This window comes from Coregonus lavaretus, assembly GCF_964263955.1.
Source record: "Coregonus lavaretus genome assembly, chromosome: 12".
Taxonomy (NCBI): domain Eukaryota; kingdom Metazoa; phylum Chordata; class Actinopteri; order Salmoniformes; family Salmonidae; genus Coregonus; species Coregonus lavaretus.
The window spans coordinates 21243121-21259089 of NC_139999.1; positions in this window are offsets into that span (position 1 = coordinate 21243121).

A 15969-nucleotide genomic window follows, 5' to 3' on the forward strand; every position below is an offset into this window, starting at 1 on the left:
TAATGAGTACTTTATACAATAACAAAACAACAAAACGATACGTGAAGTCTAAAGGTTCACCAACACAAACCTATACAGAACAAGATCCCACAAATCAAAAGTGCCAACAGGCTCCCTAAGTATGGATCCCAATCAGAGACAACGAGAATCAGCTGCCTCTGATTGGGAACCACCCTGGCCAACATAGAAAACACGAACTAGAACAAAACATAGAAAATCACACATAGAAAATCCACACCCTGGCTCAACATATAAGAGTCCCCAGAGCCAGGGCGTGACAGTACCCCCCCCAAATGCGCGGACTGCGACCGCGCCAACCAAACACAAGAGGGTAGGGGCCGGGTGGGCATTCCGCCTCGGAGGCGGATCCGGCTCCGGGCGTGACCACGACTCTCTCGCTACCCCCCCCGTAGCGCCCCTGGTCTGGTCCCGCTGGCCGGAGCTGGACTGGACACCGGTGGAGCGGAATGCTCAGGCTCCGGTGTGGAGCAGCTGACCGGTGCCTGACCAGGCACCGGTGGAACAGGCACGGGCTGTGCCGGACTGACGACGCACACCACTGGCTTGGTGCGGGGAGCAGGAACGGGCCGGACCGGGCTGACGACGCGCACCACTGGCTTGGTGCGGGGAGCAGGAAAGGGCCGCACCGGGCTGACGACGTGCACCACTGGCTTGGTGCGGGGAGCAGGAACGGGCCGGACCGGGCTGACGACGCGCACCACTGGCTTGGTGCGGGGAGCAGGAACGGGCCTGACCGGGCTGACGACGCGCACCACAGGCTTGGTGCGGGGAGCAGGAACAGGCCGGACCGGGCTGTCGACGCGCACCACAGGCTTGGTGCGGGGAGCAGGAACAGGCCGGACCGGGCTGACGACGCGCACCACAGGCTTGGTGCGGGGAACAGGCACGGGCTGTGCCGGACTGACGACGCGCACCACTGGCTTAGTGCGGGGAGCAGGAACAGGCCGGACCGGGCTGACGACACGCACCACTGGCTTGGTGCGGGGAGCAGGAACGGGCCGGACCGGGCTGACGACGCGCACCACTGGCTTGGTGCGGGGAGCAGGAACGGGCCGGACCGGGCTGACGACGCGCACCACTGGCTTGGTGCGGGGAGCAGGAACGGGCCGGACCGGGCTGACGACGCGCACCACTGGCTTGGTGCGGGGAGCAGGAACGGGCCGGACCGGGCTGACGACGCGCACCACTGGCTTGGTGCGGGAAGCAGGAACGGGCCGGACCGGGCTGACGACGCGCACCAGTGGCTTGGTGCGGGGAGCAGGAACGGGCCGGACCGGGCTGATGACGCGCACCACTGGCTTAGTGCGGGGAGCAGGAACGGGCCGGACCGGGCTGACGACGCGCACCACTGGCTTGGTGCGGGGAGCAGGAACGGGCCGGACCGGGCTGACGACGCGCACCACTGGCTTGGTGCGGGGAGCAGGAACGGGCCGGACCGGGCTGACGACGCGCACCACTGGCTTGGTGCAGGGAGCAGGAACGGGCCGCACCGGGCTGACGACGCGCACCACTGGCTTGGTGCGGGGAGCAGGAACGGGCCGGACTGGGCTGACGACGCGCACCACTGGCTTGGTGCGGGGAGCAGGAACGGGCCTGACCGGGCTGACGACGAGCACCACAGGCTTGGTGCGAGGAGCAGGAACAGGCCGGACCGGGCTGTCGACGCGCACCACAGGCTTGGTGCGGGGAGCAGGAACGGGCCGGACCGGGCTGTCGACGCGCACCACTAGCTTGGTGCGGGGAGCAGGAACGGGCCGGACCGGGCTGACGACGCGCACCACGGGCTTGGTGCGGGGAACAGGCACGGGCTGTGCCGGACTGACGACGCGCACCACTGGCTTAGTGCGGGGAGCAGGAACAGGCCGGACCGGGCTGACGACGCGCACCACTGGCTTGGTGCGGGGAGCAGGAATGGGCCGGACCGGGCTGACGACGCGCACCACTGGCTTGGTGCGGGGAGCAGGAACGGGCCGGACCGGGCTGACGACGCGCACCACTGGCTTGGTGCGGGGAGCAGGAACGGGCCGGACCGGGCTGACGACGCGCACCACTGGCTTGGTGCGGGGAGCAGCAACGGGACGGACCGGGCTGACGACGCGCACCACTGGCTTGGTAAGGGGAGCAGGAACGGGCCGGACCGGGCTGACGACGCGCACCACTGGCTTGGTGCGGGGAGCAGGAACGGGCCTGACCGGGCTGACGACGCGCACCACAGGCTTGGTGCGGGGAGCAGGAACGGGCCGGACCGGGCTGTCGACGCGCACCACAGGCTTGGTGCGGGGAGCAGGAACGGGCCGGACCGGGCTGTCGACGCGCACCACTGGCTTGGTGCGGGGAGCAGGAACGGGCCGGACCGGGCTGACGACGCGCACCACAGGCTTGGTGCGGGGAGCAGGAACAACGGGCCGGACCGGGCTGACGACGCGCACCACTGGCTTGGTGCGGGGAGCAGGAACGGGCCGGACCGGGCTGACGACGCGCACCACTGGCTTGGTGCGGGGAGCAGGAACGGGCCGGACCGGGCTGACGACGCGCACCACTGGCTTGGTGCGGGGAGCAGGAACGGGCCGGACCGGGCTGACGACGCGCACCACTGGCTTGGTGCGGGGAGCAGGAACGGGCCGGACCGGGCTGACGACGCGCACCACTGGCTTGGTGCGGGGAGCAGGAACGGGCCGGACCGGGCTGACGACGCGCACCACTGGCTTGGTGCGGGGAGCAGGAACGGGCCTGACCGGGCTGACGACGCGCACCACAGGCTTGGTGCGGGGAGCAGGAACAGGCCGGACCGGGCTGTCGACGCGCACCACTGGCTTGGTGCGGGGAGCAGGAACGGGCCAGACCGGGCTGACGACGCGCACTACAGGCTTGGTGCGGGGAGCAGGAACGGGCCGGACCGGGCTGTCGACGCGCACCACTGGCTTGGTGCGGGAGCAGGAATGGGCCGGACCGGGCTGACGACGCGCACCACTGGCCTGGTGCGGGGAGCAGGAACGGGCCGGACCGGGCTGACGATGCGCAACACAGGCTTGGTGCAGGGAGCAGGAACGGGCCGGACCGGGCTGACGACGCGCACCACAGGCTTGGTGCGGGGAGCAGGAACGGGCCGGACCGGGCTGGCGACGCGCACCACAGGCTTGGTGCGGGGAGCAGGAACAGGCCGGACCGGACTGTGGAGACGGACTGGAGGTCTGGAGCGAAGAGCTGACACAACCCGTCCTGGCTGAATGCCTATTTCTACACACTCTGTGTGAGGCATCAGCACAGGACGTACAGGGCTGTGCACTCGTACTGGCACTACAGCACGTGACACTGGCGCAGGATATCCGGGACCGAGGAGGGGTACTGGAGGCCACGAGCGTTGAGCCGGCACACTCCGTCCTGGCTGCATGCCCACCTTAGCACGACACGTGCGTGGTGCTAGCACAGGACGTACAGGACTGTGCCGGACCACTCGCGGCACAGTACGCAGCTCTGCATAACTCGGAACCTGCCCAGTCTCACGCTGCCTAGCCTGAGTACGGGGAGTTGGCTCCGCTCTACCTCTAGGCTCCGCCAACCTCCCTTCCAGCCCCCCAAACCTGGTGGCCTCCTCTCCTAATCCGCCGATACGTCCTGTAGCTGCCTCCAGCATACCCGTCGTCCATGCCGTGTGCCCCCCCCAAAAAAATTATTGGGGTTGCCTCTCGCCTGTCCGACGACGACCCGGTTGGCGCCGCTTCTCCTCTCCTGCCTGGGCATCCTCCCTCATCGCCCTCCGGTAGCGGACGGCCTCCTCCTCTGTGATTCTCCCCCAACCGAGGAGGACATCTACCAGAGTAACCTCCTGTTCCATACCCGGCGTTTGCTCCTGCACACGCTTGTTGGTCCTATTTTGGTGGGATCTTCTGTCACGATCGTTATAGGAACCGGACCAAGGCGCAGCGTGATAGGCGTACATCTTTTAATGAGTACTTTATACAATAACAAAACAACAAAACGATACGTGAAGTCTAAAGGTTCACCAACACAAACCTATACAGAACAAGATCCCACAAAACAAATGTGCCAACAGGCTGCCTAAGTATGGTTCCCAATCAGAGACAACGAGAATCAGCTGCCTCTGATTGGGAACCACCCTGGCCAACATAGAAAACACGAACTAGAACAAAACATAGAAAATCACACATAGAAAATCCACACCCTGGCTCAACATATAAGAGTCCCCAGAGCCAGGGCGTGACAGTGTAGGCTAAGTCTGAGATTTTTTTGATTCACACTACCGTATGTCAACAACAGACTACTTATTCTCCCTCAGCGCTTTTCTTGTTAACCGATGCAATTAACAGAACATTTAGCTAAACATCAACATGTTAGTAGCTATTTTACACATCATTCTTAATGACTAGCCCAGAAAGTGTCTTTAGGCAGTTTAATTTAATTGTCCAGCCATTCAAAGTGACACCAGGGACTCCATGCTCACCACTTAGTACATAGAGTAATAATGTGAGTAAAATGTTTCACTGCCTTAGTACGGATAATGTCTGTTTTCTACTTAAAACACCCTATTTTCTGACATTTTATAAATTGGCCTTTTATCTCTTTATTTTCCTGATGATATCACTCCCTGAAACACAAGTCTTTAATAATACTTGTTTATTACAAAGACCTAGTATGTATTATTCATAGGTGACAGTGAGATGTGAAGTAATGAACAGTTTTACGGTCAGACTTCATAATGATGGTAAGTGAGTTGAAAGATGATGGTAAGTGAGTTGATGGTAAGTGAGTTGAAAGATGATGGTAAGTGAGTTGATGGTAAGTGAGTTGAGAGAAGCTGTGTAATAACGAACGGCTGGTTTACATCCTATTTAAGACCATTAAATGTGATTGTGTCCTCTGATGCTGAAGACAGCGCCAGGCTGCCAGCCACACCAGGCATCAATCCCAAGCTCTCCTTTGAGTCATTGAGTTTTCATGTAAACATCCAGTCCCAGCACATAAGGCTAAGTGATCTAATGTGTGTGATCAGCAGAGCATATGTTAAAATGTGTGTTCAGTGATAGTGTCCCCTGAGACTTAGTGTATCCCTCTGTGGCAGAGCTCAGAAAATATATTTGGGTTACGTTCTGCCCTGATTAGCAACTCTGTCTCTCTTTTCCCATCTCTTGCTACTCTTTCTATCCTTTTATTGCCGTTACCTATAGGCTCAACTACCTCTTAACAAACCTACCATGCTTTATCTGAAATAACTTTTTGCAAGAACAATGGAAGTGCTATAGCTGCTACATTTCAAATCAAATCAAATGTTATTTGTCACATGCATCATAAACAACAGGTGTAGCAGTGAAATTCTTACTTACGGGTCTTTTTCCAACAATGCAGAGTTAAAAGATAAAGATAGTAAAATAATAAACTAAATAGAAATAATGACATGAAGAATAAATACACAGTGAATAACGAATAACGAGTAATAATAACATGGCTATATACAGGAAGTACCAGTACCGAGTCGATGTGCAGGGGTACAAGGTACAGAAATTGAGGTAGCTATGTACATATACAGGGCCTTCAGAAAGTATTCACACCCTTTCACCTTTTCCACATTTTGTTGTGTTACAGTCTGAATTTAAAATAGTTCAAATTGCGATATTTTGTCACTGGCCTACATACAGTGGGGGAAAAAAGTATTTAGTCAGCCACCAATTGTGCAAGTTCTCCCACTTAAAAAGATGAGAGAGGCCTGTAATTTTCATCATAGGTACACGTCAACTATGACAGACAAAATGAGGGAAAAAAATCCAGAAAATCACATTGTAGGATTTTTTATGAATTTATTTGCAAATTATGGTGGAAAATAAGTATTTGGTCACCTACAAACAAGCAAGATTTCTGGCTCTCACAGACCTGTAACTTCTTCTTTAAGAGGCTCCTCTGTCCTCCACTCGTTACCTGTATTAATGGCACCTGTTTGAACTTGTTATCAGTATAAAAGACACCTGTCCACAACCTCAAACAGTCACACTCCAAACTCCACTATGGCCAAGACCAAAGAGCTGTCAAAGGACACCAGAAACAAAATTGTAGACCTGCACCAGGCTGGGAAGACTGAATCTGCAATAGGTAAGCAACTTGGTTTGAAGAAATCAACTGTGGGAGCAATTATTAGTAAATGGAAGACATACAAGACCACTGATAATCTCCCTCGATCTGGGGCTCCACGCAAGATCTCACCCCGTGGGGTCAAAATGATCACAAGAACGGTGAGCAAAAATCCCAGAACCACACGGGGGGACCTAGTGAATGACCTGCAGAGAGCTGGGACCAAAGTAACAAAGCCTACCATCAGTAACACACTATGCCGCCAGGGACTCAAATCCTGCAGTGCAAGACATGTCCCCCTGCTTAAGCCAGTACATGTCCAGGCCCGTCTGAAATTTGCTAGAGTGCATTTGGATGATCCAGAAGAGGATTGGGAGAATGTCATATGAAACCAAAATATAACTTTTTGGTAAAAACTCAACTCGTCGTGTTTGGAGGACAAAGAATGCTGAGTTGCATCCAAAGAACACCATACCTACTGTGAAGCATGGGGGTGGAAACATCATGCTTTGGGGCTGTTTTTCTGCAAAGGGACCAGGACGACTGATCCGTGTAAAGGAAAGAATGAATGGGGCCATGTAGGAGTGGCTTCGTAAGAAGCATTTCAAGGTCCTGGAGTGGCCTAGCCAGTCTCCAGATCTCAACCCCATAGAAAATCTTTGGAGGGAGTTGAAAGTCTGTGTTGCCCAGCGACAGCCCCAAAACATCACTGCTCTAGAGGAGATCTGCATGGAGGAATGGGCCAAAATACCAGCAACAGTGTGTGAAAACCTTGTGAAGACTTACAGAAAATGTTTGACCTGTGTCATTGCCAACAAAGGGTATATAACAAAGTATTGAGAAACTTTTGTTATTGATCAAATACTTATTTTCCACCATAATTTGCAAATAAATTCATTAAAAATCCTACAATGTGATTTTCTGGATTTATTTTTCTCATTTTGTCTGTCATAGTTGACGTGTACCTATGATGAAAATTACAGGCCTCTCTCATATTTTTAAGTGGGAGAACTTGCACAATTGGTGGCTGACTAAATACTTTTACAACATTCCATCATGTCAAAGTGGAAATATGTTTTCAAAATGTTTACAAATTATTTAAAAATGAAAAGCTGAAATGCCTTAAGTCAATAAGTATTCAACCCCTTTGTTATGGCAAGCTTAAATAAGTTCAGGAGTAAAACGTTGCTTAACAAGTCACATACTACGTTGCATTGACTCACTCTGTGTGCAATAAAAGTATTTAACATGATTTTTGAATGACTACCTCATCTCTGTACCCCACACATGCAGTTATCTGTAAGGTCCCTCAGTCGAGCAGTGAATTACAAACACAGATTCAACCACAAAGACCAGGGTGGTTTTCCAATGCCTCGCAAAGAAGGGAACCTATTGGTAGATGGGTAAAAATAAAGAAAAAGCAGACATTGAATATCCCTTTGAGCATAGTGAAGTTATTAATTACACTTAATTACACTTTCTATGGTGTATCAATACACCCAGTCGCTACAAAGATACAGGCGCCCTTCCTAACTCAGTTGCCAGAGAGGAAGGAAACCGCTCAGGGATTTTACCTTAAGGCCCATGGTGACTTTAAAACAGTTACAGAGTTTAATGGCTGTGATAGGAGAAAACTAAGGACGGATCAACAATATTGTACAGTGAGGGAAAAAAGTATTTGATCCCCTGCTGATTTTGAACGTTTATCCACTGACAAAGAAATTATCAGTCTATAATTTTAATGGTAGGTTTATTTTAACAGTGAGAGACAGAATAACAACAACAAAATCCAGAAAAACGCATGTCAAAAATGTTATAAATTGATTTGCATTTTAATGAGGGAAATAAGTATTTGACCCCCTCTCAATCAGAAAGATTTCTGGCTCCCAGGTGTCTTTTATACAGGTAACGAGCTGAGATTAGGAGCACACTCTTAAAGGGAGCCAGAAACATTATGCTTTGGGGGTGTTTTTCTGCTAAGGGGACAGGACAATTTCACTGCATCAAAGGGACGATGGACGGGGCCATGTACCGTCAAATCTTGGGTGAGAACCTCCTTCCCTCAGTCAGGGCATTGAAAATGGGTCGTGGATGGGTATTCCAGCATGACAATGACCCAAAACACACGGCCAAGGCAAGAAAGGAGTGGCTCAAGAAGAAGCACATTAAGGTCCTGGAGTGGCCTAGCCAGTCTCCAGACCTTAATCCCATAGAAAATCTGTGGAGGGAGCTGAAGGTTCGAGTTGCCAAACGTCAGCCTCGAAACCTTAATGACTTGGAGAAGATCTGCAAAGAGGAGTGGGACAAAATCCCTCCTGAGATATGTGCAAAGCTGGTGGCCAACTACAAGAAGCGTCTGACCTCTGTGATTTCCAACAAGGTTTTTGCCACCAAGTATTAAGTCATGTTTTGCAGAGGGGTCCAATACTTATTTCTCTCATTAAAATGCAAATCAATTTATAACATTTTTGACATGCGTTTTTCTGGATTTTGTTGTTGTTATTCTGTCTCTCACTGTTCAAATAAACCTACCATTAAAATTATAGACTGATCATTTCTTTGTCAGTGGGCAAACATACAAAATCAGCAGGTTTTTCCCTCACTGTAGTTACTCCACAATACTAACCTAATTGACAGCGTTAAAAGAAGGAAGCCTGTACAGAATATAAAATATTCCAAAACATGCATCCTGTTTGCAACAAGGCACTAAAGTAAAACTGCAAAAAATGTGGCAAAGAAATTAACTTTATGTCCTGAATTCAACACAACACATCACTCAGTACCACTGTTCATATTTTCAAGCATGGTGGTGGCTGCATCATGTTATGGGTGTGCTTGTCATTGGCAAGGACTAGGGAGTTTTTTTTTGGATAAAAAGAAACAGAATACAGCTAATCACAGGCAAAATCCTAGAGGAAGCCTGGTTCAGTCTGCTTTCCAACAGACACTGGAAGACAAATTCATCATCTTTCAACATAAAACCCAAGGCCAAATATACACTGGAGTGGCTTACCAAGAAGACAGTGAATGTTTTTGAATGGCCGAGTTACAGTTTTAATTTAAATCTGCTTGAAAATCTATGGCAAGACCTGAAAATGGTTGTCTAGCAATGATCAACAATCAATTTGACAGAGCTCGAAGAATTTTCAAATAATAAATGGGGAAATATTGCACAATCCAGGTGTGGAAAGCTCTAAGAGACTTACCCAGAAAGACTCACAGCTGTAATCACTGCCAAAGGTGATTCTAACATGTATTGACTCAGTGGGTTGAATACTTATCTAATCAAGATATATGTGTTTTATTTCTCATGTTTGTTTTTTTCACAAATGTTATAATTTTTTCCACATTGACATTAGAGTATTTTGTGTAGATCGTTGACAAAAAAATGACAATTAAATCCATTTTAATCCCACTTTGTAACACAACAAAATGTGGAAAAAGTCAAGGGGTGTGAATACTTTCTGAAGGCACTGTAGGTAGGGGTAAAGTGACTAGGCAACAGGATAGATAAGACAGTAGCAGCAGCATATGTGGTGAGTGTGAAAGTGTGTGTGTGTGTGTGGCGTCAGTATGCATGTTTGTGTGTGTTTTGTGTGTATGGACGTATGCTTGTGTGTGTGTGTTGGGGTGTCAGTGTAAGTATTGTATGTGTGAGTGTGTCCATAGAGTCAGTGCAAGGGAGTTAGTGCAATGCAGGTAGTCTGGGTAGCCATTTGATTAGCTATTTAGCAGTCTTGTTTAGCAGTCTGATGGCTTGGGGGTAGAAGCTGTTCAGGGTCTTGTTGGTTCCAGACTTGGTGCACTGTGGCTGGAGTCTTTGACAATTTTTTGGGCCTTCCTATAGAGGTCCTGAATGGCAGGGAGCTCAGCCCCAGTGATGTACTGGGCCGTACTCATCACCTTCTGTAGCACTTGCGGTCGGGTGACTTGCAGTTGCTGTACCAAGCGGTGATGCAGCCAGTCAAGATTCTCTCCATGGTACAGCTGTAGACCTTGTTGAGGATCTGAGGGCCCATGCCAAATCTTTTCAGCCTCCTGAGGGGGAAGAAGCGCTGTCGTGCCCTCTTCACAAATGTGTGGGTGTGTGTGGACCATGTTAATTCCTTAGTGATGTGGACACCGAGGAACTTTAAGTTCTCGACCCGCTCCACTACAGCCCCAATCTATGTGGATGGGGGTGTGCTTGCCCCTCCGTTTCCTGTAGTCTACGAGTAGCTCCTTTGTCTTGCTGATGTTGAGGGAGAGGTTGTTGTCTTGGAACCACACTGCCAGGTCTCTGACCACCTACCTATAGGCTGCCTCATTGTCGTTGGTGATCAGTACTACCACCTTCTTGTCGTCAGCAAACTTGGTGATGGTGTTGGAGTTGTGCGCGGCCACTCAGTCGTGGATGAACAGGGAGTACAGGAGTGGACTAAGCGCACACCACTGAGGGGCTCCCGTGTTGATGGTCAGCATAGCGGTTGCGTTGTTGCCTACCCACATCGCCTGGAGGCGGCCCATCAGGAAGTCCAGGATCCAGTTGCAGACTGGTTCTGTATTAATGTTGTGCAGCTCAATGGAAGTGTATAGCATTGTATCTTCCTGGGGAGCATTGTGGAGCTGTCTTTTTACTGTAGCTGTGGAAGAGCTGGAATTGTGGTGTTGTGATGGACTGGGACTGCAGGGAGTGAAACAGACGGGAGTAGATAAAGCCTGTCTGATTCTGATCCACCAGGTACTGGATCTACAGGCAGAAGGGGACACTGGGTCATCCTGGAGAAGAGGGTTAAATCCACCACATCTAGAGTGGTCACAGGAGGATCTATCATATAAACTACCACAAGATCTCCACAAGATTTGATGTTGTTATGTACCTCAATCGTTGCTATTTATCATTTTTAAATGACATATGGCACAATTTTTCATCTGAAGCATCACGAAAGAAAGTATAACTGTGAAAAAGGTGTTTATCTTAAGGGTTGGTTATAATTCAAAATATGGACCTAAACACACTCTCGTACATTATTTAAATTGCTCCTGAGGAACCTGCACTCAGCCAAAGAAGCCAATCTAATTTACTATGATATAAAATAATAACAGGGAATTATTTTCTAGTTCGAGCAGCCAAGAGGTTACACATGAGTTCAGTCGCAGACAAACAGAACAGAGGACAAAACCCCACTAAAACACTGGATGCACGTCACTGAAATTGAGCTAATGGAAATAGCTCTGGGCAATACATCAATAATATAATAATAATAATAATAATAATAATAATACATCAATCCATAATAATACATCAAACAGTGGTGGTATTTTGGAACATGAACAACAAACACTTAAGAGAAGGCTACTCTAGCTCTAGCATCCTAGTAATCCCATTGAAACGTATGAGCTGTCCATCTGTCCATCTCCTGTCTTATAACAATCCGTCTGGCCTGTGAAACTGTGTTCAGCCTGGGACTGGACATCAACATCATAAAAACAGTGAATGGATGGTTTTGTGAGTTGGCTGAGAGGATCATTTAAGTGAGGGTGTCATATTGATCTACTTCCATCCAGACTAATATTAAATCCTCAAGTATACAGTGGTAACTGAAAACTTCACACATGTGGAATGTGACCAGAATCTACATGAGATGTAGGAAATGCTGGATGATGCTTAGGAGTTATTCAGTTGTGCTTTAGAAGTGTACTTAGTGTTAAACCACTTTCTTTCCACAAATAAGGCAACTTTTCTCAGTGGAATATTTTAGCTGTTAATTATGTGGATAGTTTTTGTTACTATATTGTGGTAATGATGATCACTTAGAGAGCCATTATCTGCTAAAGAATACTAATTTTTTATTAATAATTAATCTGATCTCCCACTTTCTGTTATTCCTTCCATTTTGTTGCAGCTGTTATTATGAAGAAGACTGTGCAGAACAAGTGAATGGTCTTCTCCGCTCTCTTTTGTTTCTGAGGGGCTATTTGCTCTATCAACACCTGCTGGCAGTGTGACCAGTACCATTTTACTATGATCATCAGTATGATGGCATAAAGAAAATGTCACATTACAAAAAGCAATAATGACCATCTATCTATTCACTAGAGTATCATAGCCACATTCAACACAGAGAAATACTCAAGGAGCACCCAGTACCTTTCATATTTTGGAACATTATTGGAATGCTATAGAGCTCTACAGATATTATGTTGAAGTAACAGTAAATCCCTACTGTAGCAGCTGTAGATCATCTCTAATGAGTGGCTGTAGAAATGTGATCTCTCCTGCTCTAGTCTAGGTAATATGGTAATATCAGGCCCAGCATGGCCCGGCCCCTCAGTAAACACAGGCCCGGGACTTACTCTCTTTATTACCTCAGCAGAGCGTTTCATTTCCTGGCCATTTGGGTCTGTTAGCGGTACAGGCAGGCGTGTGTCAGGACTGGCAATCCCTCAGGGTGATGCTGGGAGACAGTGACACACAGCAGCATCATTACCCAGTAGCGGTGCATGGGTAAAATCACTGGGGAAGCTGAGACAGAAAAAAAAAGCCATATTACAAACTATGTGTTGTGATAATTGCGTTGTTTGCTCTATGACCTGTTAGTTCATATGCCACCGTGATATATAGGCCTAAGGCCGAGACAATAAGAAGACAACAGTCACACAGTGGCAGAATAAATTCAACCACACCTTTGTTTCATCACAAAACCGGAGAGCAACATCTGCCGGACTACTAAACAACTATTGATTTAGAACCATGGAGAGTTACTGCAAGTCACAAAGAAAACAGGAGTTGCCTCCACTATTCCAGCACCATTTCAACTTCAACAACTCAACATCATCAAATCACCTACTGTATGCTTAGTCTAATACAGTGACAACTAAAAGAAACCAAAAACTATTTAGTCCAATCAAGTTAAGTTAAATATGCGGCCATCAATGGTTCTGATGTGTGTGTGTGTAGCATTCATGCAAGTAGAAAAAACATGTTGACTCACCCTACTTGTAGAGAAACACCAATGCCATCCTCCTCGCTTTCAAGTTGACGAAATGGTCTATAACATAAAGTACAGACTTTTATTTTTTGTTGGCCTAGGCTACCTGGCTAAAATGCTTGCTCGCTAGCCTAACTTCCTTTCATGGGCAACGTTAGCTAGTTAACATTAGCCTTCTACATCTAGTTACATATTGAACTTCCATCCTCTCAGTCCAGGGGCACAATGTATTTTATCGCGCCATTATAATCATTGGCCAGTACGGAGAATTAAAAAGTCTGAATTCCTATCTCCATCCATGGCTCATTTAGAAAAGGCAATTCAAGTTGTTTCTGTCGATGACGTATTTCTCTGTGATAGGAGTGAAGCCAAATCCAAATTGACTTCCCTTGACACTTTTTTTTTGGTGCGCCAGGACCATTCACAGTTGGCTATTATTTAAAACTTTTTTCAAGGATGGCCAAATGCTCGCTGGCTTCCCTTGCATTCAATGCTACAGGCGGCAACAATGTCATACTCTTTATGATCAGACAGCATCAGATAGATGGCCTACACATACAGAGACAGAGGGGCGCTGTTTCCCTCGCTTGGATGCTTTCTCCGGTGAGATACATTCAGCTTCTTGTGAATTGAAGGAAAATTATGAAAACACTGAGAGATTACATTTTTTGGGGAAGCCTGGCTTCCCTTGGCATCCATGAATACACGCCACAGTCATTACCACAGGCAGGAGACAGACTACCCCTCCCGCCTCCCGGTACTGGCTACACGTGATTAGGACCAGGCTGAACTGGCAGGGGTGGAGAGAGTATAGTAGTGTGTGGATGCAAATGGATTCATTTTCTGTTTGTTTTGGACTTGGGGACTGCTAAGAGACCTCTGGTGGCATGACTTATGGGGTATGTATGGGTGTCTGAGCTGACTTATTTGATTATGCAGACAATCTGGAATTTTCATCACAGTAATATTTCTCCGAAAAACTAGAAGAGATGCAGTTAATCTCTCGTCAACCCTCAACCAGACTGAGACGTGGTCAGCAGATAATAGACCTGAATTAATAGGGTGGAATGATGAGACGGAGACAAGTTAGTAGTGTTCAGTATGAGGCATTCTCCAACCTTTATTAAAATATAGTTTTCTTTTTTCTGTTTGTTGTCAAAATCAATTATCAGGTATACATTACAACTGCATTGTAGTATTAAGTATTTTCACATTTCATATTGAGTATCAAAAATAAAGGTCTCAAGTTCAAAAAGCTATCTCCATACATATACACATTCACATTAAAACACATTCACCTATTACCTTTCACTAATAGTCAAATGAATAGTGCATATAACATGAGGCTATTCAATCAGTAGTATTTAGCATCTACCATCAAAAGCTATTTGGCATGTAAAACCATCAAATTGTATCATAAAGGGCTACATTACATTATATGGAGCTCACTGTACTAGCAGTGTCAATTTCCATAAAGCTACAAATGACTGGAGGCCTGTGCTAAACAATGCTACAAACATTACATTCTAAACCATCACCACATGAGCTAACAATAGCTGAAACCCAATAGCCTAGAGTTAGCTAGCACTTAGCAAAGCTAAATTCAGTTACCATAAAGCTGGCGAACTGTTAAATTATAGTTTCTTACAAATAAACACTTTCAACACAGTCTATCATCACATTGCATATGTACATATATTACCTGAAGTAAACTGAGCCTTTGTTCATAGAAAATAAACCAAATAGGTGCTAAAAACGTTGACAAATGTCAAAACGCCATCTTGTTCCCTTTGCTTAAATGTAAAGCATTAGCAAACTAGCGAACCGCCATTATAAAGGGGAAAATACCAACCAGTTTTTCACTCATTTAAAATCACCAAACTCATAGACTATGTAGTTAACCATGTTATCTCAATATTTTGTGAGTCATATTGTACTTTTGTACATTACATACCTGAATTAACAGGGTGGAATGATGAGAAGGAGAAAAGTTAGTAGAGTTCAGTATCAGGCATTCTCCAAGATTGAAGAAGGAACATCCAAGACTTCACGATCCCACTAACTCCCCATTGACTTCACAGCTCCCCCTAGTGACATTAACCATATACATTACTTTCAATGCAAATACCTGGGAGACCTAGAAAATTATACAACGGGTGACTTCATAAAACAACAAACTAAATAAAACATAAAAAATATGACGATACATATTTGCGTGCGTCACACTGGCATGCATGTTGTTGACGTAAGTTCTGTAGGCAAGGCGTGCTGCTCTGTTTTGAGCCAGCTGCAGCTGCTAGATCTTTCTTTGCTGCACATGCCCATATTGACGTGTCAAATAGTGTTATTTGACGTGTATCTTTTTTTGACACGCAAAGACCCAAACTACGTTCCCTAACTCAACGCCTTAGAGGGCAAGGAAAACTGCAATAAATACACAGCCATTCTAAACGATCACCTTCAACCTATGGTGAATAATTTATATCCTGTTGGGGTGGTCTCTTCCAGGATGACAATGCCTCCTTCCACGGGGCACCAGTGGTCACTGAATGGTTTGATGAGCATGGAAACGATGTAAACCATATGCCATTGCCGTCTCAGTCACCAGATCTTAACCCAATTGAACACCTACAGTGAGGGAAAAAAGTATTTGATCCCCTGCTGATTTTGTACGTTTGCCCACTGACAAAGAAATGATCAGTCTATAATTTTAACGGTAGGTTTATTTGAACAGTGAGACACAGAATAACAACAACAAAATCGAGAAAAACGCATGTCAAAAATTTTACAAATTGATTTGCATTTTAATGAGAGAAATAAGTATTTGACCCCCTCTCAATCAGAAAGATTTCTGGCTCCCAGGTGTCTTTTATACAGGTAACGAGCTGAGATTAGG